This window comes from Mirounga leonina, unplaced genomic scaffold, assembly GCF_011800145.1.
Source record: "Mirounga leonina isolate KUSES-001 unplaced genomic scaffold, KU_Mleo_1.0 Mir_129, whole genome shotgun sequence".
Lineage (NCBI taxonomy): Eukaryota > Metazoa > Chordata > Mammalia > Carnivora > Phocidae > Mirounga > Mirounga leonina.
Window position 1 is genome coordinate 38,833,697 of NW_023270323.1, and position 25,731 is coordinate 38,859,427.

General features: G+C 49.7%; 1 protein-coding gene across 5 annotated transcripts in view; it reads right to left on the reverse strand.

Moving 5' to 3' along the window:
* The window catches only part of PDGFRA (platelet derived growth factor receptor alpha), a 47,672-nt gene extending 37,213 nt beyond the window's left edge, over nucleotides 1–10,459 (reverse strand). The window contains exons 1-2 of one of the 5 annotated variants that reach the window (XM_035004967.1): nucleotides 6,905–7,080; nucleotides 5,728–5,850 (exon numbers count right to left, since the gene is read on the reverse strand). The gene's annotated coding sequence lies outside the window, so the exon portion shown is untranslated. Of the gene's footprint in view, nucleotides 1–4,066; nucleotides 4,188–5,149; nucleotides 5,370–5,727; nucleotides 5,851–6,904; nucleotides 7,081–10,440 lie in introns of those variants that run through there. The other 4 variants (XM_035004971.1, XM_035004966.1, XM_035004970.1 and 1 more) reach the window with 4 other exon arrangements.
* Between the last annotated feature and the right edge of the window lie 15,272 nt (nucleotides 10,460–25,731).

Here is a 25,731-nt window from a genome sequence, read left to right on the forward strand (position 1 = left end):
ATCTGTTTTTAAAAAATCATAATCATGTCTTCTCATGCCAGCTACAAGTTGGGTTTCAGGCTCCATCCTCTATAACCACAATGCAAAAAGCGCTGCCAAGAGCGAGAGAAACAAAGAGGGAGAAGAGATGTCTGCCACGTTCACTCTCAGGCAAGTGACCTGTGGTCCCCCCCATGGCATTTTCTTGTCTTTCTCATTCCTTCTCTCCGAAGTATGATGGAAATCACTTTAGACTAGGTTCATCCCAATCGGATGCTTAGTCCATCTCTCTGAACCTCCGGCTCTTCTTCTATAAATGGGGATTAATAACACCTGACTTGCTGGCTTGCTTTACCAGGTTATTATAAAGACTAAGTTATAGTTTAGTCAAAAGTGCTTTAGAAACCACAGCCATTGGTTTTCATATCGACTCTTTTCCTGCAGACTCTTAAGATGTTTTATAAAGATTTTATTTATTATTTATTTGAGAGAGAGAGGGTGTGCATGAGGAGGGGGAGGGGCAGAGGGAAAGAGAGAGAGAATCCCAAGCAGACTCTGTGCTCAGCATGGAGCTAATGTAGGGCTCGATCTCATGACCCCGAGATCATGACCTGAACTGAAATCAGAGTCGGACGGATGCTCAACTGCCTGTGGCATCAGGCGCCCCCCACTAAGATGTCTGAGATGACAGGGATGTCAGAGTAACTCCTTCAACTTCTACTTACTGAGAAGGTCAGGCCCAGAGGCCTTTGGACTTGCCCTTCATCACCCGCATATTGGAGAGGTGGATCTAAACTTAGGTTCAACGAAGGCCTGATGAAAGATCAAGGCTGTTTTAACTTGAACCAATATATACGGTGACGTAAAACAGAAAAAGAAATCTGTTTTTAGCCACCGTCCTTAATGGGCTGCCACCCCTGTTCCCGCAAACAGAAGTGAAAAGCCTTGAAGGGGGGCGCCTGGGTGGCTCAGTCGGTTAAGCGACTGCCTTCGGCTCAGGGCATGATCCTGGAGTCCCGGGATCGAGTCCCGCATCGGGCTCCCTGCTCGGCAGGGAGTCTGCTTCTCCCTCTGACCCTCCTCCCTCTCATGCTCTCTGTCTCTCGTTCTCTCTCTCGCAAATAAATAAAAAATTAAAAAAAAAAAAAGAAAAGCCTTGAAGGGCAACTCAATAACCAAAGACAATGTGCTAAGCTAGAGAGTAAACAGAGCTTGGGCACTATTTCCAGAAGGGAGAGCACACTAGCCTTCTCAGAAAGCCAGAGAGCTAACTTCCCGATCGCCAAGGACTCAATGCATCCTGCCACCGAGCCACTGAATCTTGAATTTCACCCCACCCTGGCATGATTAAAGGCCACAGGAGACTCTCTCACAGTCCCCAAAGCCACTGACAACTTCCAGACTCAGATTCCCGAGGTTCGGTTAATTTCGGCTCTAAGTTAATTCTAACTGTGAAAATTACATGTCCTGCTTTTTCCCTGTGACAAATGTTGTACTCCGTCTCGTAACTCCAGCCCTGGCGATCCAAATGCTGGCCTACACTGGTGGCAGCTTCATGGAGGGCGTGTTTACCAGCATCTGCACCCCACCAGACGCTGTTTTGCTGTTTTGATCTCTCTGCGCTCCATCAGACATTCCAGTGATGGGTGGTGGCTGGAGTATTCTTACACAGGAGCATTTTATGGGACAGTCTGAGCTTGTAAACCTTTCTGCTCTTCCTGCACCAGATATTTAGCCACAGAAGACTGAAATGACACTTCCTTTTGATTGTCACCAAACGGGTGTGACTCCTAATGAGACATCCTCGGGTGTAGTCGCTTACAGTGCACCTGAACTCAAGATCACCAAGCTCCCAACTCCAGCACTTCGCTCATAAAGGGATATGCAAGGATCTGCCTAGCTTCTTCACAGACCTGCTCTGATCGTCCGATGTAGGTCCACGCTTTGCTCATTACACAAATGCAAAGAACGAACTAAAGTGAAAAACTACACAAAGGTCCACAAAACAAACGTGACCAGCCCAATGATTCTTGCAGCCTTGTAGTAAAAAGAAACCAGTCTTCATCTTCCACTTGGTACTACCAGGCAGAAAATGCATCTTCCTCATGCCACGACTTGCTTAGAAACGCCACGAAGCCCATTCCCACAGAGGCTCGTTGCAGTTCTCAAGTGTGGCCAGCAGATGACAGTGTTGGTCCAAGGACGTGCGTCCCGGGGTCCGTGGAGACACAGACGCTGCTGGAAGTTCTGTGCTGAAGTGTCCCAAATCTCAAGTTCCAATCTCTTCCTTTCTTGGATCGTACTTTTAGGTGTCGTGGTGACCTCAGTTCAGAGCCCACAGAATGGAAGCAGGAATAGGGAAACTGTTGCCGAAAACGCTTCACTGTCCTCGGGGCCCCAGGAGAATTCGGTGAGGGCCAGGCACCAGCACGGTCGCTGCGAGCGAGTCCGCTAGGGCAGCGGGGCCTCGGGAGCCCGCAAGACGGCGCTGCCACCCAGGCCGCACAGGTTCAGAGGGTTGGGCAGGAGAAGCCACTCGAGAGGAGGTCGGGCATCCAGGGCTTTGTTTCCCCGACGCTCTCCCCACCCCGGGGATGGCGCCCACCCGCAGGAGGGAAACCACCCGGGCCGCGCCGGCTGGCGACCGCGACGCCGCAGCCCTGGCCGCGCAGCCTGATCTGTTCGCAGGCCGTTGTCACCCCTCGTAAACCCGCTCGGCGGGGGCCGCGACGGCCGGGCAGCCGGGAACCGCGGGCTGATTGGAAACGACTGTTCCCGTTGCTCAACAGCGTAGGGTCGTAAAACAAACAAACAGCCAGGGGCCGCCCGCGCGGCAGGGGACCGAGCGAGAGGCCTCAAACGTCGGCGGCTACCCCCCAAAAGCGCCCGGGACCTCTTACCCTCCGCCTTCCTCCGCTTGTCCCACGCTCAATCACGACGACGCCCCCAGCCCATCCCCAAACCCTTCACCCCGCCCCTCCCTCCCCCCCCAGCGCCTCCCGAGCCACACACACCGCGCCTGCAGGCGTCTATCCGAGGTCTTGGGCCGCAGCAAAGGTGACAGGGTCGGTCGGCCCGGGGCTTTCGGGCTCAGCGCAGCGCTCCGAGCGCCAGAGGCAGGAGGAGAGCCCGGCGGCGCGCGCTCCGGGAGGCCACTAGAGGGCGCAGCAGCCCCGCGAATCTTACCCGGCTCGCCGGCTCGCTGGCCCGCCCGCCGCCGGCAGCTCGGGCTCCCGGTCCCCGACAGCGCAGCCCTGCCCGGCAGCTCGACCACCTTCGCCAGGGAGGTTCCGCACGGTCCCGTCTCCTGCCCCGCTGCCCCCACACGACCCCGCGCCGGCCGTTTCCCTTCCCGCCGCCCCCACGCCCGCGGCCGCGCTGTTACTCCAGGGTTGGTGACGACGACCGCCCGCTCGGTGGGAGTTTAGCGTCCCTATCGGCCGCACTCCCGGCCTCAGAGCTGCAGCGGCCGCGGCGCCCCAGGCACGAAGCTGGGCGTTTGCATTGTTTTCGGCGGAGACCTGAGAGGTGGCCGGGAGGGGTGGAGGGAGAGGGGCCGGGGGGTGGTTTAGGGTTACAGTCGCGCGCCAGCGCCTCCTATGGGCCCGAAAGCGACACGGCCGCGGGCAGCTGCTGGCAGAGAAGGCCTCGGGGAGCTGAGACTGCGACCCCTCGTCTTTAAAGAACCGGGCCTCCCCCTGCGCCCCCCTGCCCGATGCTCGCTTCTACCCCGGGAGCCCAGCGCACACTCGCGCCCACAAGCGCCCCTCGCTTCCCTTTCTCGGGGAAGGGGAGAACTGCAGTTGGCTGGGAGGGGAGCGCCCCAAATCCGAGGTCCTCTTTAGCTACTCCAATCTATTTTTCCAACCAATTCCTGGCTCCCTGTTTAGTTTAAAACAAAAGGAAATGCCGCAGAGCCACTTCAGCAAAAGACATGCACCGGCAGAGCTCGGACTAGAGCTCAGTAGAGAAAAGCAATTTGCCCGGAGCCTGCATCCCGCGCGGGACCGCCCCGCCTCGCACCCCGACGGCTGATGCTGCGCGTGGGCCCCTCGAAGCCAGACTCAAGGGACGCTGAGAACCGCACCTTTCAATCACCGAGCAGGCTTTAGCTTTTCCCCCAGAACTGCCACTCGTCCATCAGCAACATGTAACCCTGTCGCAGCTCCCCGGAGGCCGGAGGGAGTCCCACCCGCTGGACTCTGCAGGAAGGCGCTGGCCACCACGTCCGCAGGACGCGTCCAGGCGCTGCGCGCCGCCCACGGCCGGTCCCCAGGAGGCACAAAACGGGCCCGCCTCGGCGCCAGACGCGTTTGCAGCTGGAAAGCCCGGCCCGTTGCCCCTCCCCCTGCACCCCTCCCCAGTCCGCGCCCCAAGAAGAAAGCAGACCTGGGGCCGGGAGCCGGGGTTCTGCTTCGAGTCCCTCTAGGTCCACCTAAGGACTGGTGCAAGGTCCGAGGGTCAGCTACCCGTTCCTTCCCGCTGCCTAGCCCCTCACCTCCTCTTTCTGCCTCCCCCCTCCCCCACCCTCCCGCTGTGGGGACTCACCCAAGCTACACTAGGGTCAAACCAAAAACAAGACTGTGTAAGAGCCTCGAAGCAGGGACTGACCAGGGTGTCAAAGCGAAGATGGACGGGCCCTCGCCTGTAGGCCTGTCCGGGAGCAGAGGAAGAGCCCCTTTATCATGGGAGAGTGGAAAGAGGGCAAGCAAGAGGGAAGGAGGAAACCAAGAGGAAAGGAAAACAGGGAAGAGAAGCAAAGCAGAAGCGCCAGGGTCCGAGTGGGTCAGAAGCGGGTAAAGGGTGGGGGGTGTTAAAACCAGAGCCACCAGGGCTGCGGATGAGGTGCGCAAGCCGGGAGTGCCTCTGCCTGCCTGCCCTCCAGCAGCCCGGACGCTCGCTGGGCTCCGGGGTGTTAGTCCCGGCAGCTGTGCGGCTGATTGTCCTGCCCGTATGCCCCAGATGTCTCCCTGCTCTAAAAAGCTGCTTAGTTCTGGTCGCGGCAAGCCAAGTCGGTCCAAAACGTTGAGCAATTCGGCTGCGGAGCCAAAAAGCCATTTCCCACACGGCGCAGCCCGGGGCTTTTCCAGGCAGCTGGGCCGGGCTCGGGGCAGTCCGGACCTGATAAAGGCCATCCACGCTCCCTCTCCAGCCCGGGTTTGCCTCTCACCCTGGCAGATGGAGTGAGTGGCAAGTTCTTCCAGGCACTCGTTCTGCAATCCTGAGGTCTTAGCAGGGCTAGGGAAGCAGAGAGAGGGACAGGCGCTCCGGCTGCTGGAAAGACGCACAGCCAACAGACAGACAGCCCAACACTTCTTCCCGTCGGAGACGCTTGGCCAGGACACTGGCAGCTCCCGCACACCTGGCCAGGCGGTCGGGTTCCTGGCCCTTAGGGCTGTCGTACTCGGGTCCCTCTGGCTCTGAGCTGGCTGCGACCCTTTCCCAACAGAACCGCTGATCCCATTTGTTTCCGAGCCAAGTGGACGCCGCCCGTTCCCCGGGCAGTGCCGGGATGGGGATAGACGAAGGAGGAAGGAGGGGCGCGAGGAGACTGCTCCGAAGCAGGCAGGGAGGCCGGCGCAAAGAGTGAAAGAGGCACTAGAGAGGATGAAGCAGCGCAGGGCGAGCGCAGGCGGCGAGTGCCACGCATCCCCGCGAGGAAAGGGACACGCAAGGGGGGGTGGGGTCTTGAGCTCAGGTGCCCGGAGGGAGGTGGTGAGGTCCGTTCGCCTACCATCTTTCTCTTACCTGGGAACCAAGTTTCTCCGTTCTGAGTCGTCCCTAACTTCCCCAAGAGAAGTTCTGCACTTTTCTGGAGATCTTCCTTCTTTCCTTCCTGTGGCCGGGACTGGGCAGCAGTAGAGCCCCGGGCTTTGCAAAAAAAAAAAAGAAACGATTCCACCGAGGAAAGGGGGCGCGCGGAGACGAGTGGGGGTGGGGACCACAGCGCACAAGGAGGGCCCCTTGGAGCGCAGGACGAAATTCCTCAAATCCCACTTGCTGGAATGGGAGGCGACGGCGACTTCTTCACTCGGGGCCAAATGTGTTTGTCATTACTCCAGACCGCCTGCCCGCCCGCGCCGCCTTCGCCCCCGCACTAGGGCGCGCAACCCCAGCGCACTGCGGGACTGGCGCCCGCTCTCCCTCTCACTTCACTGATCCCGCAAACCGCTGGGGAGTCCCCCAAACCCTCGCCCACGTCCGCGCCCCCTCTGCTCGTCTTGCAGCAGCCACGGTTGTGCTGTGTCTGGCCCCCGCTCGCACCCGGCGCTCTGCGCGGTCCAGTAATTACGCGCCCTCGGCCGGCGCCATGTGCCCCCGGCTGGCACCCAAGGTCCGCCCCTCTCCAGCCGAGCCCTTCACGCCTCCCCTCCTCGCAACCCCTTCCGCGCCCCACTCGGCGCTCTTCTCCCTCCACCTCCCCCAGCCGCGCTCCACACCACCCGCTGCAGCGCTGTCCCGCCAAACCGCGGGCGAGGAATGAAAATACTCATTAAAAACCTGTCGCCTTCCAGGACCTACTGCCAAGAAGAGGGCAAACACCTCTGCCCCCACTCCCAGCATTACTTGGTGCTCGTCCCGGTATACACGAATACCACCCCCAAACCCAAAAGAAACCTCAAAAATGTAAGCCTAAACAATTTCTTTGGGAGGCTACAGAGTTGTTAGAAAAACACTGCTTTTAAAAATAGGTCTGGAAAATGTGTTTTTTTTTTAATCCCTAGCCTTTCTAACTCTATGGTTATCTTTCTTCCAAGTGAAGTTTATTCAAAATAAATGACTCTCTGGACACACAGCTGGAATTCAACTCCATTTTCTTCCTCATCGCCCAAAGTTTGAGTGAAATTACTTCTTTTCTAGCCCAAGGGGCCTGATCAGGGACTTCTCTTAGAAACAAAAATCATTTTTTTTTCTCCTTTCTTACCTTCTCCTCCTATGTCAATTCGTAATGAAAATCCTACATAGGGAGTAAAAAGTGTCCACGGTTTCCAGTCCTCTCCTGTAGTCCCCTCCTCTGTTTTTCTCCTTCTAGCTCCAACTGTAATGGGCTCAAAAACCGCGTTTTGTAATTGATTCAACGTTATAGTCCATCCTTCTAAAACTAATCATTTGCTCTAAGTAAATAGCTGTCAGGAAATGAAGCGCCCCCCCCCCCTTGGCCTCTTCAAAATAAAAGTTCTCTCGAACTCCGTGCTCTCTGAATCTCCACACATCCAGATTGCGCCTTCGCTTTTTGCTCTTACTCAATCGGGGGTCCAGCCTCAACCCCCAGACTTCGACAACAACTGGGGGGCGGGGAGAAGCATACCAGATGGGGTGGGGGTGGTGGAAGGGGGAGGTGCTGATGTTCTGCCGGGAAAGAGGTTCATGAAAATACAAATTGCCCATAATTTCCAGAATGAGTTTGCCTCCTGATTTAGGGGGGATATTTTCCTACGCTGCTATACTGCTTTGCATTCTCTTTGAAAGAAAGAAAAAGAACTCGTGAAATTGCAGTTAATGCCCAGAAAGATTATACATCTGGAATCGAGAATGTCTCTTCCGTAGAAATTCCTAGCCCAACTAGACAGGGGGCTGTCCGGAGAGGTCTCCAAGCAGTTGCGTCTTTACAACTTGGGGTCTTTTAGGGAAAGTGCCGGGTAGTTGCTAATCCTTTAATGGGATTAAGCAAACTGTTGAGTCCAATATGAAGATGATGGTCTTTGTTTTTGGTTTTGTTTTGTTTTGCTTTGAAAATGGGTTTGAAAGACGGTACAAAGACTCGAGGGTCTGCGTAGGTTTGGAACGTTCTCCGACAGAACGACCTTTACTCCCCTGGAGCCACTTATCTTGTCGTGTCTTTGTTTTCGGGGTAATCTGGGCGAGGTTGCCCTGGCTTCTATCACGCACACAAAAAGGCTCAGGCTTGGGCGTTTGAAGAATCGTCTACAACAAACCTGCCACCCCCGCGTTCAGGGGAGGTTCACCTCCGCGCGCTCCTTCCCGCCGCGAGGGACGAACCTTATCGATGCCCTGGGGCTGAGCGGAGCCCCAAATCCTCTGCCCCAAGCGCCCGGCAAGAGACTCTACCGGGAGGGAACGATTCTGCTCGCGAAGGAAAGGGGGCGCTGACGCTCCAGGAACCAGAAGAGGCCGAGTGGGGCTTCCAAGTGACGGAGGGGGAGGGGAGCGCGTTCACCTTCCCCGCCTTCTCTAATTTTGAGTTCTCCTGTTGGATGGAAGGGGTCATTTTTTTTATCTCCACCCCCACTCCACCTCCACACTCTCAGAAGGGCTACGGCGTCCAGGTTGAGCCTGGAACGTCGGACAGTCATCAACTTTCTCCTTCATCCGGAGGGTGGACAAGAAAACAGAGGGCAGGAGAGGGTCACAGAAAGGTGTGGGGTCCTGGGCTGCACTGGGATGGGCTCCTGGGGTGTCAGTCTCGGGGAGACGCCTGGGGCTGGGCTAGGCGCCCCATTCCCCCAGCTCTTCTGCGCGCCCGCCTCTCGTGCATCTTCAGTTCGGGTGACTGCCCTGCTCACTATTACTTCCACATGTTCCTTCAGGAAATCATTGAAGGCAAATATATGAACAGCCCCTTGTTCGGAATGCTAACAGGATACCGTAATGTTTGTAGATAATGAACCGGGACGCGCGACCCCCCCAAAAAAATCAGCCTGCGGAATAATAGGAGAAGGCGGGTGCTGGCTTTCATGCTATTAATAAAGAAAACTTGAGATCTAAGTTTTTATGTCAAATACCCTAAAGAGTAGGAGGCAAGGTAGGGAGCCTACCCAGGAAGGCCTGCTTTGCTCTGGGAAACTGCCAGCCCCGTCGCGCCGGGGTCTGCAGAACCCTGGGCTCTCCGCCCACAAATGGTAACTTCACAGTTCATTTCAGATATGCTTAAAGGTGGCCCGAAAAGCGGGCTGGGCGGGGGTGTCTTCGGGTCGTAACTCCTCGTGAGTTTGAAGCATGGGGAATGGATGAGCAAGTGAGCACCCAGTTGTCCTTCTGGTAGTAATTACCTGCCTAATTTGAATGATGCTTTTGTTATGATCATTAACAAACATTTGCTAAAGGTTTCCATGTGTGACATTCCAGAAGGTTTAAAGGACTGGGATGCTGACTCCCGGGATAGCGCACCGGTGGGGGGTGGCGCAGGGAAGCAAATGGTTGGGGTGGGGGGATGATTTCGCCGAGTCAGGGCCGAGCAAAGATGGAGAGAGGTCAACATCTGCCTCCCCTGCAAAAGCAAAATAAACCCAGTGCTCGGGAGCAACTTCGGGCCTGGAGGCCCTCGAAAAGAGGCGGTTCGTGCCTTAAAACCGGTCCGGCCCCCGCAGCCACCACCCACCCGCGCCTCCCACGGCTCATAGGCGGGTTTGAATCTTGCAGTCCCCCTCCGCCGCCTTTCCGAGCCTTCGGGAGAGGACTGGTCTGCCGCGTAGTCAGCCCGGGAGGCGGCGGAGGGAAGGAATGGAAGGGGGGAGGCGAGCCGCGCTGCGCTCTTCCCCCTGTTGTTCTAAGATCTTTCCAGATTGCTCCTTGGGCTCCCGGGGTCCTGGGTGGTCCTGGAGCCGCCGCGGGCAAGAAGCGCCGCTGGCCAAGGCGGACTGCGAGGTCCTTTCTCCTCTCCCCGGGCTCCGACCCCTGGCACCGCGGGGGACCAGGCCACCCGGTGCGCGCCGAGGGGTGACTTTCGCCGACGTGGGCAGCTGTGCGAAGGTCCCAGCCCAAACCGGGTTTTTATTTTAACCTCTTGTGTTTTTCCCTTAAGGAATCATCATGAGGTTAAAAATGAGGCTTTTCTCCCCAAACCGCGAGTCGGGGGGCGGGGGCCTGCGGCCCTCTGGGAAGGAGGCCTGACTCTCGAGTTGAGCTGGGCCGAGAAGCTGGGGAAAGCCGTCGGGGGCACGGCCGTTCTGGCGTGGCGTCGCTCGTCCACGCCCGCAGGCGACATAAAATTGGGTGCGAGTGTATAAAAGAGATTAAGTAGAGCCAGCCATCAAAAAAGGGCCTCGCAGACTACGCACAACCAAACCAAAATGGTCCCTGAAAACAAAACAGAATCTCCCCCGCCCTGCTCCCGGGTTCGCGCCGGCGACCCCCTCCTCCGTAACCTCCGCAGCAGCTCTGGGCCGCACACCTTTGGCTTTCGTGGGCGTTCCCCGCTGAGCTGGGTTTTTGTTTCCTCTCTCTACTCCCCTGCTCTACAGCTCCACCCCAGTCCTGCTTTCCTTAAGAGAATCCAGAAGGTCCTTTTGCTTTAGAAGACTTAGGCTTGTAGCCGTTATCAAGGCTGTTCGTTGTGCAAATCACAGTTAAACAAACGTGATTTTTTTTTCTCCCCAAATGAGATTGATGGGATGGGGGCACAGTTCTAGGTTCGCAAGTTGAAAATGCAACCCGTTTGGGGGTTTGCAAAAGAAAACGGCGCTAACTACCCCTTTCTCCCTCCACCACTTCAATACTTGCCTGAGCCTGGAAAAACCACCTCCCTGGGCCCGGCAAAGGAACTTCTTAGGGAAGGCTCGGAGGAGGCGTGTGGATGTGGCGCACAGATGTGGGGTCTCCGCGGGGAGAGCAGAGAGGACTCCGCCCTTGCCTCGGGTCTGCCCCAGCAGAGGCTTGGAAGCTTGCTCCGAGCCTCTTTGCACGCTCAGGAGGCAGAGAGGCCCAAGTCTTGAAAAAGGAGGAGGAAGAGTGCTCCAGAAGGGTCCAGACTAGCGTGTGTAACTTGGGATGTCAGTTCTCTGTCCAGGGATCCCGCGCCCCTCCTCTTCTTGGCGGTTGCTGGCTAGCTACGGGTGCAGCCTTTCTTCTGGGTTCCTTGGGTCTTTCTCTCTAGGGATTTGGGTCTAGGGAGAAGTAGACAGCAGTTCCCTGTGGCTGGCGACCAGCTGCAAAGGCTCCTATGGTCCCTAACCCGGCAGCCTGCTTACAGACCACACAGAGGACCAGAGACTGGGAGCTCTGTTTGTGGCCCAGCCCAGCCCAGCCCAGGTGGGCCTACACTCCTCAGAGTTGAGAAAGATGTGGCAGGAGAGAACCCCTTCTGAATCTGGATTTTAGGATACCCTTTTCCTAGGGAGAGAGCCCCACTTCCTCCATCTCCGGGTATTTTTTTGAGGCCTCCTATCCCCCCCTTTCCCTCTCTTTAGGATTTAGCTTTTAGTTACTTTTAATTTGAAAACCTATGTGAGGGGAGGGAGAGGAATGAAGAGATTGGGAGGTCTGCTCTTTATTAGGGGCCTGAGCGTCCAGCTTTCCAACACACAGCTGTGCTTGGGAGGGCTGGCTGCGCTTAGGTCAGCCTGACTGAAGAAAGGGCCTTGTCCTCTGGAAGTCCCAGGAGTACAGCAAGGCTCTGTGATGTTTAAAAAAAAAAAAAAAAAAAAAATCCAGCAGAGGCGTTGTGGAGAGCCACTGGGACCTGCGTCCCATGATTACATTAAGTATACTACCTAAGTTTGAATATGGCCCCCATTATTTAGTGAGTGTATTATTTAATCCCCAAGGCAACCCTGTGGGTTGTGCATGATTACCCCCATTTAGTAGATGAGCAAACAAAGTGAGAGGGGGTGAGCAATTTGCATAGAGCAGTGCCTCAATCTGCCTAACCCCGTCCTGGCTCCAGGTACCACCTGATGTGGTCAAGACAGGTCGTGTTTCTGAGGCTCCGTTTCCCCACATACATGAATGGGTGCAGTGTCTGCCTTATGTCCCTGGGTCATTGTGAAGATCAAGTGAGATGAGGTCTATGAAACCCAAGAAAGAGCTAAATAAATGTGATCCTTCTCTCGCATCTTCAGGACTTTCCACGCACATCATGGCTATCACACTCAGCTCCAGTGCCCTTGCATTGGTCTCACAAGCTGGGGGAAAGCCAGTCCAGTTTTCTATTTCATATTCTCAGTCAAGGATGGGGTGAAGGGTTGTCTTGATTTTCAGCTATTACTCCCCAATGTCTCAGGCCCTCCTAAGAAAATGAGCCTGAGGGGAGAGAGCAGGAGGAGGCAGAGCCAGGAGGGATAAAGAGAGGGACTGAAAATGAGAAGACCAGGCCTGGCTTCACCAGCCAGAGGGGCTGCTGGAGAGCCAGGAAGAAGGCAGGTGGGGGCCTCAGCGTGGGGAACTTGAGGCAAGGATCAGTGAGGGAACCCCTTGGCTGTTTTGTGGGGCTGTGACAGGATGCACCTGGTGGGGCAAGGTGTCCCCATGCATGCACCTCATGCATGGCTTCCCTCCCCCACCAGCCTCCCCCCACAACCTTGGTTTTAGAAGAGTTTCTTTTTCCATTTTTTAATTCATCAAAAACTCATGGTATGTGCCAATCAGAGTTTCTTCTCGGCTTTGGAGAGTCAATTCACTGAGTCAAGAAACATTCATTGAGCATCTGCCTGTGTCGGGCTCTAGGTTAGGCATTAGTGATATGGTAGTAAGCAGAATGGATATGGTCCTTGCCTTCAGGGAGGTTGCTAGAATATTCTTGTCTGGCCACCAAAGTTTCCCCCATTGCAGCCTCACTGCTGAGTATTGAGAGGGCACCCATTGGGACAACACTCATTGCTTTATGAGACTCTTATGAAGATGGCTAGAGAAGGCAGACCGGGCATAGTCTTGAATCATGGGCCACACAACCTTCCCAAACTCTCCAGAATGTGTACAACTGGGAACTCCAGCCTGGGCTGGGAGAAGCTCCAATTCAATACAGTATATTCTTCCTGAGCCAAAGATGCCCAAGACTCTGTGCCAAGTGGTAAGGATACAGCCCTGCCTGCAGAGAGTTTGTAGACTGGTTGAACAAACAATCAATGAAACATACAGTTGCACTATAGTGCTGTACTCATATTTTAGAGGGGCACAGTGATGAGGAGCCTAGCCCAACTTGGGGGCCAGACGGGACTTCTTAGAGGGAAGGGACATCTTCTCTTTGAACCTAAGAGAAATAATAGTCTAGCTGGAGAGGAATCTCTTATGCGGGGACTTGGGGGTGAGAGAGAGCACAAGGTCATCAGAGGAAGTGAAAAAAATTTGGAATGGCTGGAACTTGGAAAGGACCAGATGGGGAGGAGCAAGAAGGAGGCCAGGCCCTATAGAGTCTGGACTTGATTCTAGGGAAGTACCAGAATTGGTTTAAGGAAGGACAAGACTGGAGCAGAGTTGAATCTTAGGCCAGATCAGACTGAAGGATGCCAGGAGGCAGGGAGGCCACCGCTGTAATCTGGCTGGAGAGGATGCTTCCCTGGCCCCAGGGTTCACAGCAGGGGGTTTGGAGAAAGTGAATCAGAAGGGGAAAGTAGAATGCACATCCTTCTCGGCTGAATGTGAGCCCTGAGGGAGAGTAGAGTCTTAGCCCGTGCTGTTCCTCAGTTGAGGAACAAAAGGAACAAAAGGAACACAAATTTGGGAAGGAAAATGAAATGATGAGCCCACTCCTAAACATGATACATTTGAAAAAGCTCTGGAAGGCAAGAGTCAAATGAAGAAAAAATCCAGAACAGAATTGCGGGTGACTCCAGCATTTTCCGGTGGGCAGAGAAGAGGCTGAGAAAGGACCGCCATGAATCATCTTTATCGCCTGAATATTCAACTGTCATCTCTGAATCTATACAGGGGAGTATATGGGAGTTGGTTGAATTTAAAGAGCCTCCTACACTTACCTAAGTTCAGCGTTATAAATGGTAGCTAGACATATCTGGTAGTTTTGTATTTGAGTAGTGATCAACGTTCTATGAAGACGTAAGAACTTTAATTATTAGATGGCTGGCAATACTAGATTATGGTTTCTGTCATTCATACCCTTAAAAATACGTTTGCATCCACATTTGGATTCAAATCACCCAAAGACCCAAGTAGGGTTGAAGCCAGATCCTTGTCTAAGGATACTCAAGTACTAGCTCTCTATCCCTCACCCCCAGCCCTCACCATGCACTGGAAAGATTGAGGCAGGGCTTACTCTTGGGGAACCAAAAAAAAAAAAAAATGTATTATTTCAGTGACAAAGATTGCATCTTGTCCACTAGTAATCATTCTCCCTTCCTTCTCTGTAATTGAGCCTCTGATTTTTTTTTGCTTCCTGGGACAAAACTTTTCTATCTCTGTTGCAGCTAGATGTGGTCATGAAGAAAAGTCCTGGCCAATGGGATATAAGCAGAAGTTTTGGTTGCAATTGCCAACAAGTGTCCCTAATAGTAAGGGGCACATCCTTCTCAATCTGGTCTTTTTGCTGAATGGAAAGCAGACCTATGACTGGCGCTTCAGCAGACATCTTAGACTATGAGGCAACCTTGAAAGTGGAAACCATACACTATGGTGCAATAAATGGAAGATCCCTGACCTGTGAAACTTCAATCAGACCCTGAGAGACTACCTATTATCTTCTTGAAAATGTAGGAAAAACAAAATTCTATCTCATTAAGACTCTTATGTTGGATTTTTCTGTTACTGGCAGCCCAGCTAAAATCAGAAAGCGTTTGTTCATTCTAACTACAAACACAATCACCTTTGCCCCAAAATGAAAACTGTCTGGGGATAGAAGGGCTGAAACACATACACAGATGCATGACATCCCCAGTAAGCCTACCAAGGCTTGGATGTCCCCCTGCCAATGTACTCACATTAACAGTAACCCTGTGGGATCTAAGCGTGTGTGTGTGTGTGTGTGTGTTTTACAACACTCAATTCAGGCATGCTGCTTATTCAACTTAAAGTATGAATTAGTTTGCTCTCCCCCATCCTTTCACCTGGTCTCCTATTTTCGTTCTTCATTACGTTCTCGTTCTTCCCTTCATCATATTCTTACAGTCTGCACACTTCTGGCCCTCTCTCGTTGCTGCTTCCAGATCCTCAGCCTATGCACAACCTTGTTTGATTCTTAGGACTTTAAAGATACGCTTTCAGAAAGGTAAACTTCATGCCCATATCTTGAGGTAATAGAACAATCCTGCAGGTAAACCCTTCACAGATTTTAGGCCAGCTTCACCAGGCCCTCGGCAGAGAGATGCAGGCCCGTGAGGCAAGGAGATGCTGGTTTCTGATTGCTTCAGGAATTTAATGAGAGAACTTGAGTTTCTCCTCTCCCTGCCCAACATCTATAGCTGCAGACATGTCGTGGCCTCTGGGTGCTAATCTTGACCCAGCTATCACTGAGTCTTTAAGCATATACTCCTTCTGCTCATAATTTGAGTGAAGCCCTAAAATAGGAAGCAAAATCAGCTTTCATCTGTGGCCTATCTCCTTAGCGTTTACCCCGCTGGATTCTATTGGTCAGTTGACAAATGTTTATTCGACACCCCCTGTGCCAGGCGTTGTGCTAGACTCGGGGATGCTGTGGTAGCGAAACAAACAAGACCTCTGCACTATGGAGCTCAGCTTCGGGGCGGGGGCGGGGGGGGGGGGGGGGGGAACAAAAAAAAAAAAAACCCCCCCCGGGGGAGGGGGGGGGGGGGGGGGGGGGGGGGGGGGGGGGGAGGAGACAAACGGAAAACAAACCCAGACCCTGATTAAATGGCAGACGTGACAAGAGCCCGTCTGTCATCTAGTGATGCGGGAGGCTACTACAGGAAGCCAGAGCTGCTCTAAATCCTCAAGGAATCTTCCCCCAGGAGGTGATATTTAAAGCTGCGTGCAATTCTGAGGAACGTAGCTATATTTTGCTATGATTTTTAAGTCACTCAAAAAGTTAGGTACCACGAGAAGTCTGTGTTTGGGGCTGTTGCAAAGGTAGCAAAGCATACACTCCTGTTTCTAGAAATGATAGTTTCTAGTGCCCCCCAAAGGAACTGTAATTTGCTGATAGCGAATCACGGAATGATTGAACACACTCATCTAAGGAATTGTCCTTGTTCAAAGGAGACACTTGAGCTCCCTTGAGATTGCCTATCATGAAATTTGAATATAACTGAGACTCAGGCCAATGCCAGATCTGGTTCTTCTGTCATCCTTGGGGTGGAGCAGTCTTGCGGAGATAAGGGGAAGGGGTGCTGTCACCCAGCTCATGAGCTAATGTTTCACAGGCTGACAATGACAGAATGATTGCCTTGGATTAAAGCACGTTTTCAATGATCCACCGGGCACAAATAGCCTATTAAGAGTTTGCACTACTTAAAAAAAAAAAAAAAAAAAAAAAGAGTTTGCACTACAAAATAAAGAACCCACGGCCCTTCAAGGATTCCACAAGACGCTCCAAGTTCCTTATGGTGCGTGCATTTGGTTAATTATTGTAGTGCTCCCTAAGTGTATTTATGCAATGACTTCACTGCCTGGTAGATAGATGTCTAAACTGCTAACGCCGATTAAAGAAGAGAAAAAACCCTGAGCGGTCCTTGAGTTCTCCCTCTGCCCCGCGGTGACTTTGAACCACCAGAGGGCGCTAGAGGCCAGCTCAGAATCTAAGTCCACTCATCAAGTCTACGTTAGCGTGTAAAAAGAAGCCGTGTTCCCAAACGCTCTGGAGGGGAGCCAGGTTAGGGTCTCTCCCTTCCCAAAGATCCCCAGTCATCCCTAGAAACTGGTTCAGTTCCAGCCCAGCCCTCGACAAGCTTGAGGCTCGTCTCGAAGATCTGACCCTGTCTGAAGACATCCTCAGAACACTAAGGTTTGGGTGTCAGTGCAGGGCGGGAGGGGAGGAGGGCTCATGATGTAATTGCGAACGAAGATGCTAAGGAGATACAGCCAGTTACCATCCCCTACCAGATGTCAGGCTCTGTGCTGGGGAGAGTCACCATGAAAAGGTCGGTGAGAGGTGAGAACATAAAGGTATAAATAGAAAGCCGCGAAAGCACATTATCAGGGTACTTTACTGAACCTCAGAGGTTGAGAAAGACTTTCTGGGGGCACTGTCTGAGCTAAGACCTGAAGACTGAGTAGAATAACCCTGGAAGAAAGGTGAGAGATGTGTTACCTGCAGAGGGAACGGTTTAAGCAAAGGCACAGAGGCCAGAGTGGAGAGAAGGGAGGCCATGCTGTCCACCAGGGTCAGGGGTGGGGAGCCCTTCCTCTGTGGGCTACTCTGGCGCAGATTTGAAGGCTCCCCAGGGACTTAAAAGAGCTAACTCAGGACCTGAACTTAAGACCAACTCAAATTAAAATGTCTAGCTTTGGCTCCCATAACAAATAGCAGTGTTTTGTAACATCGAGTCGGCGTTGATGACTGGAATTCTCAAACATTAAAACAAAATTTTACCTGTCGGTAAGGAAAATCATAGTACATTTTGCATGTATTACCACAAAATCAGTATTTTGACAGACTGACCTGCACTGTGGAGCTATAATATTGAATTTTCTGAGGTTCTCCTATGGAATTAGCGCTCTCAAATGGGCAGGCATCGTGGAAAATATTTCTTTCTTTTTTTAAGATTTTATTTATTTATTTGACAGAGAGAGACACAGCGAGAGAGGGAACACAAGCAGGGGGTGTGGGAGAGGGAGAAGCAAGCTTCCCGCAGAGCAGGGAGCCCGATGCAGGGCTTGATCCCAGGACCCCGGGATCATGACCTGAGCCGAAGGCAGACGCTTAACAACTGAGCCACCCAGGCGCCCCAAAATATTTCTTATCAAATGATTTTTCCATGGCAGCCCTGTGAAAAACCTGATATTATTACTGTTGGTAAGCCCTATTATTCTACTTGGGAACAGTAAGGCCAATTGAACCAGAGTGATTTACCCAACTGAAACACTCATGCTTTTATGGTTAGGTCATGTTATTACAGACACAGGTAACACTTGACTGACATATGCTCACATCTTCCAGAAGAATTTTAATAATTGAGATCCAATACCAATTTCCGTTTTAGTTGAATTCAGGCAAGATTATGATGACTTCCAGTCTTTGCATTTAATTATCTACTACAAACCCATCTTTTGCTAAATAAGGGTGCAAAGGCATGATTTGTAAAAACACACAAAGTAAATTTAAGCTGTGTTTCAGTACTCGTGATAATTAGAGACACACGAGACTCACACATGCAAAAGGTAAAGAATAACTTACATAAATTCTGTCAAAGATCCATGTGAGTCATCTGAATTTTGTGGTGACAGACTCTGGCGTGCATTTGACAGTTCTGGCATATATAACTGCCGTTTCTGTAGGTCCCAAACCGGGTAAGCATCAGTGATTCATATGGTGTAACTAATACCGAGCCTACTGAACGACCCTCTTATTGCAGGTAAAAATTCATATTATACATTTATTCTACACACTTAAAAAATGACTTGTCTGGGGTGCCTGGGTGGTTCAGATGGTTAAGTGTCTGACCTTGGCTCAGGTCATGATCTCAGGGTCCTGGGATCGAGCTCCTGCTGAGCGTGGAGTCTGCTTCTCCCTTTCCCTCTGGCCCTCCCCCTGCTCATGAGTGCGCTCTCTCTTTCTCTCTCTCTCTCAAGTAAATAAATAAACAAAATATTTTTAACAATGATTTGTCTATAGTTATGTAGTTGGATCTTTAAGTTTTGTCCTGGCATTTAAATTAGATTCAGTGTATTTCCAAATAAAAGACAATTTGAACCTATAGACTCACACTTCAATAGTGGTTATCTTATCTGCCTATCTGTGTGCTGTCTGCTTTCCCTCAAGCCACCAATAAAACCTGAGAAAGTGGAATTTGCCGGTCAAGAGTTCCCTGCCTCCACCCCACCTGGATGACTGAGGAAGAGCTTGTCTGATGGATGTTGCTTAATACTTACTTGGTCTTTGAGCACAGAGACTTCCAAGATGCTTGGTTGGAATGCACAGCCCTCTCCCTGACCATTTTAAAGTTTCATTCTAAAGCTGTGTGGCAAATAGCTCATCCTCATACCACCAGCACTTCCCACCATTCAGGGGATAAAGGCCAGCCGTGTCTACATGTTACCCAAAGGACAGATGAAAAACGTTTCAATTATTCTGATACTTTCGAATCCAGACAGACCACTGGAAGTACAGGTCATTTTCCATGAGTTAATACTCCCATGCCACTTTACACCTTCCAAACGTATTTCTGGATATGTGAGCTCATCCAAAATCCCTCACAGCCATGAGCGAAAGGACAGTGACACACACTGAATAGGAGAGGTTCTGATTAATACAAGCCATCATTCTCAGGTTGGGGCGGGGGGACCGGGCATCCTTCTGGCTTCCAGCAATGGTCTCCCCACCACCATCATTCTCTTTGCAGTTAGAAATAGTTTATGTGGGGGGCACCTGGCTGGTTCAGTCGTTAAGCATCTGCTTTCGGCTCAGGTCATGATCCCAGGGTCCTGGGATTGAGCCCCGCATCGGGCTCCCTGCTTAGTGGGAAGCCTGCTTCTCCCTCTTCCACTCCCCCCTGCTTGTGTCCCTTCTCTCGCTGTGTCTCTTTGTCAAATAAATAAATAAGATCTTAAAAAAAAAAAAAAGAAATAGTTTATGTGGATATAATGGGGATAGAGTTCCTAATCAAGGAATTCAGAAGTAAAATATGTTTTTCCTCCTGTAATCTGAGCAGGGTAGGTTTTCATGTTCCTGTTCCTTTTTGTTTTTTCTTTCAAAGATTTTATTTATTTATTTATTTGAGAGAGAGAGAGAGAGAAACAGCATGAGAGGGGAGAGGGTCAGAGGGAGGAGCAGGCTCCCCGCTGAGCTGGGAGCCTGATGTGGGACTCGATCCCAGGACTCTGGGATCGTGACCTGAGCCAAAGGCAGTCGCTTAACCGACTGAGCCACCCAGGCGCCCCCTGTACCTTTTTTTCTAGTATTATGGTTCACACTATATAAATGCCGCAAAATTCAAAAGGCGTATTGAATTCCTTCTATGTGCAAGGCTGGGTGCTAGGTAGCCAGGAAGAGACACCATAGAAATTACAAGAAATAGAGAGCTACTTCCCAGAAGTTTACAATCTATTTATTTTTTTTTCTTAAAGATTTTATTTATTTATTTGAGAGAGAGAATGAGAGAGAGAGCATGAGAGGGGTGAGGGTCAGAGGGAGAAGCAGACTCCCCGCTGAGCAGGGAGCCCGATGCGGGACTCGATCCAGGGACTCCAGGATCATGACCTGAGTCGAAGGCAGTCGCTTAACCAACTGAGCCACCCAGGCGCCCTGACAATCTATTTATTAAGAAACAAACATTAGCATATGAACAAATGCAGCCCACCAGTCACTCAGTTCCTGGGGATAGGGCTTGACATGGTGGGAGCAAGGGGGTTTTTGTAAGAAGCAGTATTTAGGCTGTCACCAGGTCAGGATTCAACTGATCCATTTCAAGCTACTTCTCTAAACCTGCTCTTGTCCTGCATTCTCTCATTTGTTGATTTCGCAGTCCCGAGGGTCCCTCCAGCGTGGGCGTTACCCTTGACTAGCCCATCTCCTTCCCCATCTGAATCTGTTCAGTCCCCAAGACCTTCAGATTGATCTTCCAGATCTTCTTGGCACCATCTCTTCCTTTCCTCCCTTCTTGCCTCCAGTGCCCTATTTCAAGTCCTCAGCATCTCTCTTCCAGACTGATCACAGCCCCCCAACTAACTATCCCAACTCCAAAAAGATCAAGTTCCAGAACCCTTGGCACAGGCTGCAAAGCCCACCATAAAGGGTCCTGGCTGCCTCCCCAGCCTCACCCTGGTGTGACATCTCTGCCTGCACCCAGCAGCTTCAACATTATGGGCTCTCAGTGCCCCATTGTTTGGGTCAGACCCTAGACAACTCAGAACACACTCTTATTTTCCTCCCCTCTTTGTGTTCTGTGGTTGGTATTTGGGTTCCTTTACTTTTATTCCTAGAAAAAGTCTTTATTTTTTTAAAGATTTTATTTATTTATTTATGTGAGAGAGAGAGTGCACGTTCGTGCATGGGGGGGGAAGGAGGGGGGGAGCGGGGGAGGCAGAGGGAGAGGGAGAAGCAGACTCCAAGCTCACCTGGAGCTCCATCCCAGGACCCTGAGATCATCCTGAGCTGAAGGCAGACACTTAACCAACTGAGACACCCAGGTGCCCCAAAAAAGTCTTTTCTTTAATTGCAAGTACCTATGACCTAAGGGGAAGAAATGGGAACTTTCTGGCTAAGAGAGAAGTGTGGGGATATCCTTGTCGCCTTCCTGGTGGCAGAGGTTGCCTTGTTAGATCCAGAGCTAAGGGAATGGGGAGGAATTGGAGACAAACAGTAAAGTCCTAGGAAGAAATGATCTCTTTCTGAATGAGAATGTTCCCCCTTTTTCTGTCCACAGAATCTATCTCAGGTATGGCAAGACTGTAGGTGTTCTGAGTCATTTCAACCTTCTCCACTTCCCTTGAGATCAGCCTTGTGCCAATGGAGCTGCTGGGAAGCCTTGATTTACAAACCATAGGTTTTCACCCAAACTTGATTCTCCCCTAGTCTTTTCCATCTCAGGTAATGACACTACCATGCTCTCAGTTGCCCAAACCCCCATCTAGGTGTATACTTTGTTCTTTCTCCCTGTATTCAGGCCATTAACAAGTTTTATTGATTTTATCTTCCAGGAATATTTAAAATCTGTCCCTTCCTCTCCCTCTCTACTGCACCCCCCCCCATTGTGCCAAGAGGTTCCTCTCAGTAGGAATCACCTTCCAGTTGCTTCTCTACATCTATTCTTGCCAACTGTCAATCCATTCCCCACATAGCCATCAGGATGGTCTTTCTAAAATGTAAACTCTTAATTTTTTATGTAAGTCAAATATATATTGTTTAAATATAAAATATATACAAAAAGAACACAAACCATAATGTATAATTCAGTGATTTTATATACAATGAACACACTCCTGACCGGTATCCCAGAAGTCCTCTCATGCCATTTCTACACAAGCCTCTTCCAAGGGTGCCCACCGTCCTAACTTCCAACACCATAGATCGGTTTTTGCCTGCTTTAAAACTTTATCATTGAGGGCGCCTGGGTGGCTCAGTTGTTAAGCAGCTGCCTTCGGCTCAGGTCATGATCCCAGGGTCCTGGGATCAAGTCCTACATTGGGCTCCCTGCTCAGCAGGAAGCCTGCTTCTCCCTCTCCCACTCCCCCTGCTTGTGTTCCTGCTCTCTCTTTCTCTGTCTCTGTCAAATAAATAAATAAAATCTTAAAAAAAAAAACCTTTATCATTGAATCATAGATTCTATATGAATCATAAAGAGAATTATACAGGGTGTACTCTTCTGGGTCTGACTCCTTCCAGTCAGCATTTTGTTAATGAAATTCACCCATATTGTTGCCTGTCATTGTAGTTTGTTTATTCTAATTTCCGGGGAGTATTCCATTGTATGAATTCACAATTTATTTAACCATTCTATTGTTGTTGGATACACGAATAGTTTCCAGTTTTTAGCTATCAATAATACTGCTATAAACATTCTCATGCCTGTCTTTTGGTGAGCCTATGAATGCACTTCTGTTGGGAATATACCTGGGAGTGGAATTGCTGGGTCATGGGAATGTACATGCTTTAGTAGATACTGCCAGTTTCCCAAGTAATTGTACCAGTTTATGCTCTCACTGGCAATGTATGAATGTTCCATTTGCTTTGTATCTTTGCCAACTCTTGATGTTTGTCTGTCTTTTTAATTTTAATCATTCTCATGGACAGTGTGCTTTCATAAATCTGATCAATGTCACTTCCTACTTAATGACCTTCAATGGCTTCTTGAATTTAAAACAAAACCCAGACTCCCAAAGCTGACCCTGCCGCCCCCTCCAATGTCACCCTATATCACTCTCTCCCTCTTCCTACATTGGTCTTATGAAAATCTGTCAAGCTCTTTCCCACCTCTGGACCTGCACACACTTCTTCCTTAGCCTGGGAAAAGTTCCTTCTGTCCTACCCTCTTTCCCACCCTTCCTATCTCAGATATAAAGTCTGTCCTGAGGTGATCACTGACCACTCCATCCTGTGCGTCCCTTCACAGAACTAATCACCCAGCACTTATCACAGTTTGTAGTTACATATTTCCCTTTTTCTTTTCTTTTCCTTTCTTTTCTTTTCTGTTTTTCTTTCTTTTCTTTCTTTCTTTTTCTTTTTCTTCCTTCTTTCTTCCTTTCTTTCTTTCTTTCTTTCTTTCTTTCTTTCTTTCTTTCTTTCTTTCTTTCTTTCTTTCTTTTTTCTTTCCTTTCTCCCCTTAGACTATGAAGTTCATGAAGAGAGGGAGTCTGTCTGCTTTGAAAACTACTCTAGCCCCTAAGCCTGGAAGACAGTGCTTGTGGGCACTCAACAAATGTTTATTGAAAGTGCAAGTGAATGAATCTAGTCTGTTCCAGATATGAGTAAAATAATGTTCAATATCATCCTTGAATGTGGAGTTTGACATCCACTGAAGGAAGGAGTCTTTCCCTGGGTGCCTGGAAAACACTTGGCCAGAAGTGGACACGCGGAGGACCTAAGGGATGAACCAGCAGCACTCAGACAAGCAGCCCAGAGCTTGTTTGTGAGCAAGGAGTCTCTGGGGAAAAAAGCAGAGTCAGAGTTAACCCAAAGAGGTTTTCTAAAGGAAGAAATGATTTGGAAGGTCTGGGTATTCTAGGAAATGAATTTTTTAATAATCAAATAGCCTTCCATATCCCAGGAGCAACCCTAATGTCTTCCAAGAGGAATGCCCTTTTCTGAGGGCTTAAATTATTCCTAAGGGGTGCTGTAGGTTATAGGGTTCAGCTGGCTTGGATCTTAAAGCCAATAATTTTAGGGTAAGAAAGAATATGCTTCAAATATTCTATGATTTATGGGGACAGAATTTGATAATGTGTAAAGTAGTGTTTCTGGCAAGAATTTTTAGAATGCATTAATTATTATAAGTTGGTAATTCTGTGCATTTCTTAAATACATTCAGGCTCCCTTGTGCCAACCTGATTTTCCTCTATTGTCTATTCCATCAAGTAGCACCCATCTTACAACCACTACTGTATCTTTCCTACCGGACTAGAGAGGCTAAGCATTTTCTGTGTGTGAGTAGGATACAAAAATAAAGTATTCAGATGAGAACAGAGTAGGATTTATTGTCGTTTTCATTTAAAATGCCATATTAACCTCCAGATAATTGGAAGGCATTCATCCTCCATGACATATGCATTTAAAAGGTTTACTTTGGCTCCAATCATCCTACTGATTTAGCCACAAAACTATGTTTCAAATAATGAGCTGTGTGTTCAATGTATCTTTGCACCATATAAATGTGCAGTTCTGTGGGGCACGTGGTATTTTTAAATTAAATGTAGTCGTTTTGTGGTGTAAAATATCTAATTTCAGAAAAAAAAGCAGTCAGTGGTAGATCATAGTAGTAAACCCTTGAGGGTCTCCTAGGTGCTCAAGATAGAGATTTCCAGCGTGTATATTTAAGGGGGCAATTGCAGTAAATGTACTAAGGGTTACGACAGGGGACCGTAGTTGACGTAGGAGCCCAGAGGAGGAATTTACTCCAGAATTGCAGGGCGTTGTGGGGGCTGTCAAAGGATCTAGGAAGCTCTTCTCTCTTGCTTGACATTCTTTTCCCCCAGTCTTTCAAAATTCAACTCAAAGGCCAGTCCTCGGGGAAGCTTCCCAGTCTCTTGGCTGGAATGTTCCCAGAGCGGTTTTCTTACCCCTTCCTGAAGATTATACTTGCATTACTGCTATATCACACCCTTAGGGGGGCAATTTAAGGTAGGAGTCAGGAGTGTGGACTGGGGTCAGACAGCCCAGTTTGGGATCTTGTCAGCTGCTTGCTATCTGTGACATCTTAATTGATGTCATCTGTGAGGATTATAAGAGTTAGTAGGAGCAAAGCTCCTAGAATAGTGCCTGGCATGTAGTAAGTGCTCAGTTAGAGTTCTATTATTATTCCATGAGCATCTGCTTCTTTCATTTCATTGTAAATTCCTTAGAAGCAGGTACTATGATATTCATCTTCATGTCCGACCCAGAGGCCCCGACCTTTCTCCACTCCATCCAATGTCTAAAATGGTCCCTTGTGCATTTCAAGTGCAAAAAATAACATTTGCTGTAGTTGATCATGGTCTACCAGGTACCATGTGGATCAAATCTGAGTTCCTTTTGGAAATCATGCCAAAAATGCATACAGCGCATCATTTACATCATATGCTTACTTACACACATGCTGTTGCCAAATGACAACATCTGATACTGAGTGCTTACTACATGCCAGCCACTTGACTGAGCATGTTACAAAAGTTATGTTGCTTACATCACACTTAAATCTAGAAGGAACTTCTATAATCTTACAGGAAGCCTGAAAAATTGCCATTACCCCTTTTTCCTGGCACCAAAAATAAAAGAGTGTCAATAAAATTAAATTTTATATTATCTAAATACAATACACTTAGATTATATACTATTTCAAAGCCATTTCTTTCTGCAAACTTGCTATAATTACAGTGGTATTGTACTTCTCTATGTTATAATTCTAAAATTACCATGTGCATAGAGGGGAGATTCCTTTGTACCTTCATAATAGGAGATTTCTCCACCACTCTCGAGAGTGCACATACACAAATGCACAGTCAGCTACGTTGTTAGAATATATTGTGCAGGTCAAACCATAATTAAAATAATTATTATTTACATAGCACCGTAAATGTATCCACTACTTGAGTCATAATCACAGTGGTTAGAGACAGAAAGCAGCAATTATATAATCTAGTCAACCCCAGTAAATGTATGTCAGCCAAGATCCCAGCAGAGATCTGAGAATTAATTTCAAGCAAAAATAACAGGCACATGGAATCACACTCTGTTCTCCGATTTCCATTCTTTTCATGTTAGTGTGTTTTTCATTTCTCGGTTCATTCACTCATTCATTCATTCATTCAACAAACATAGTT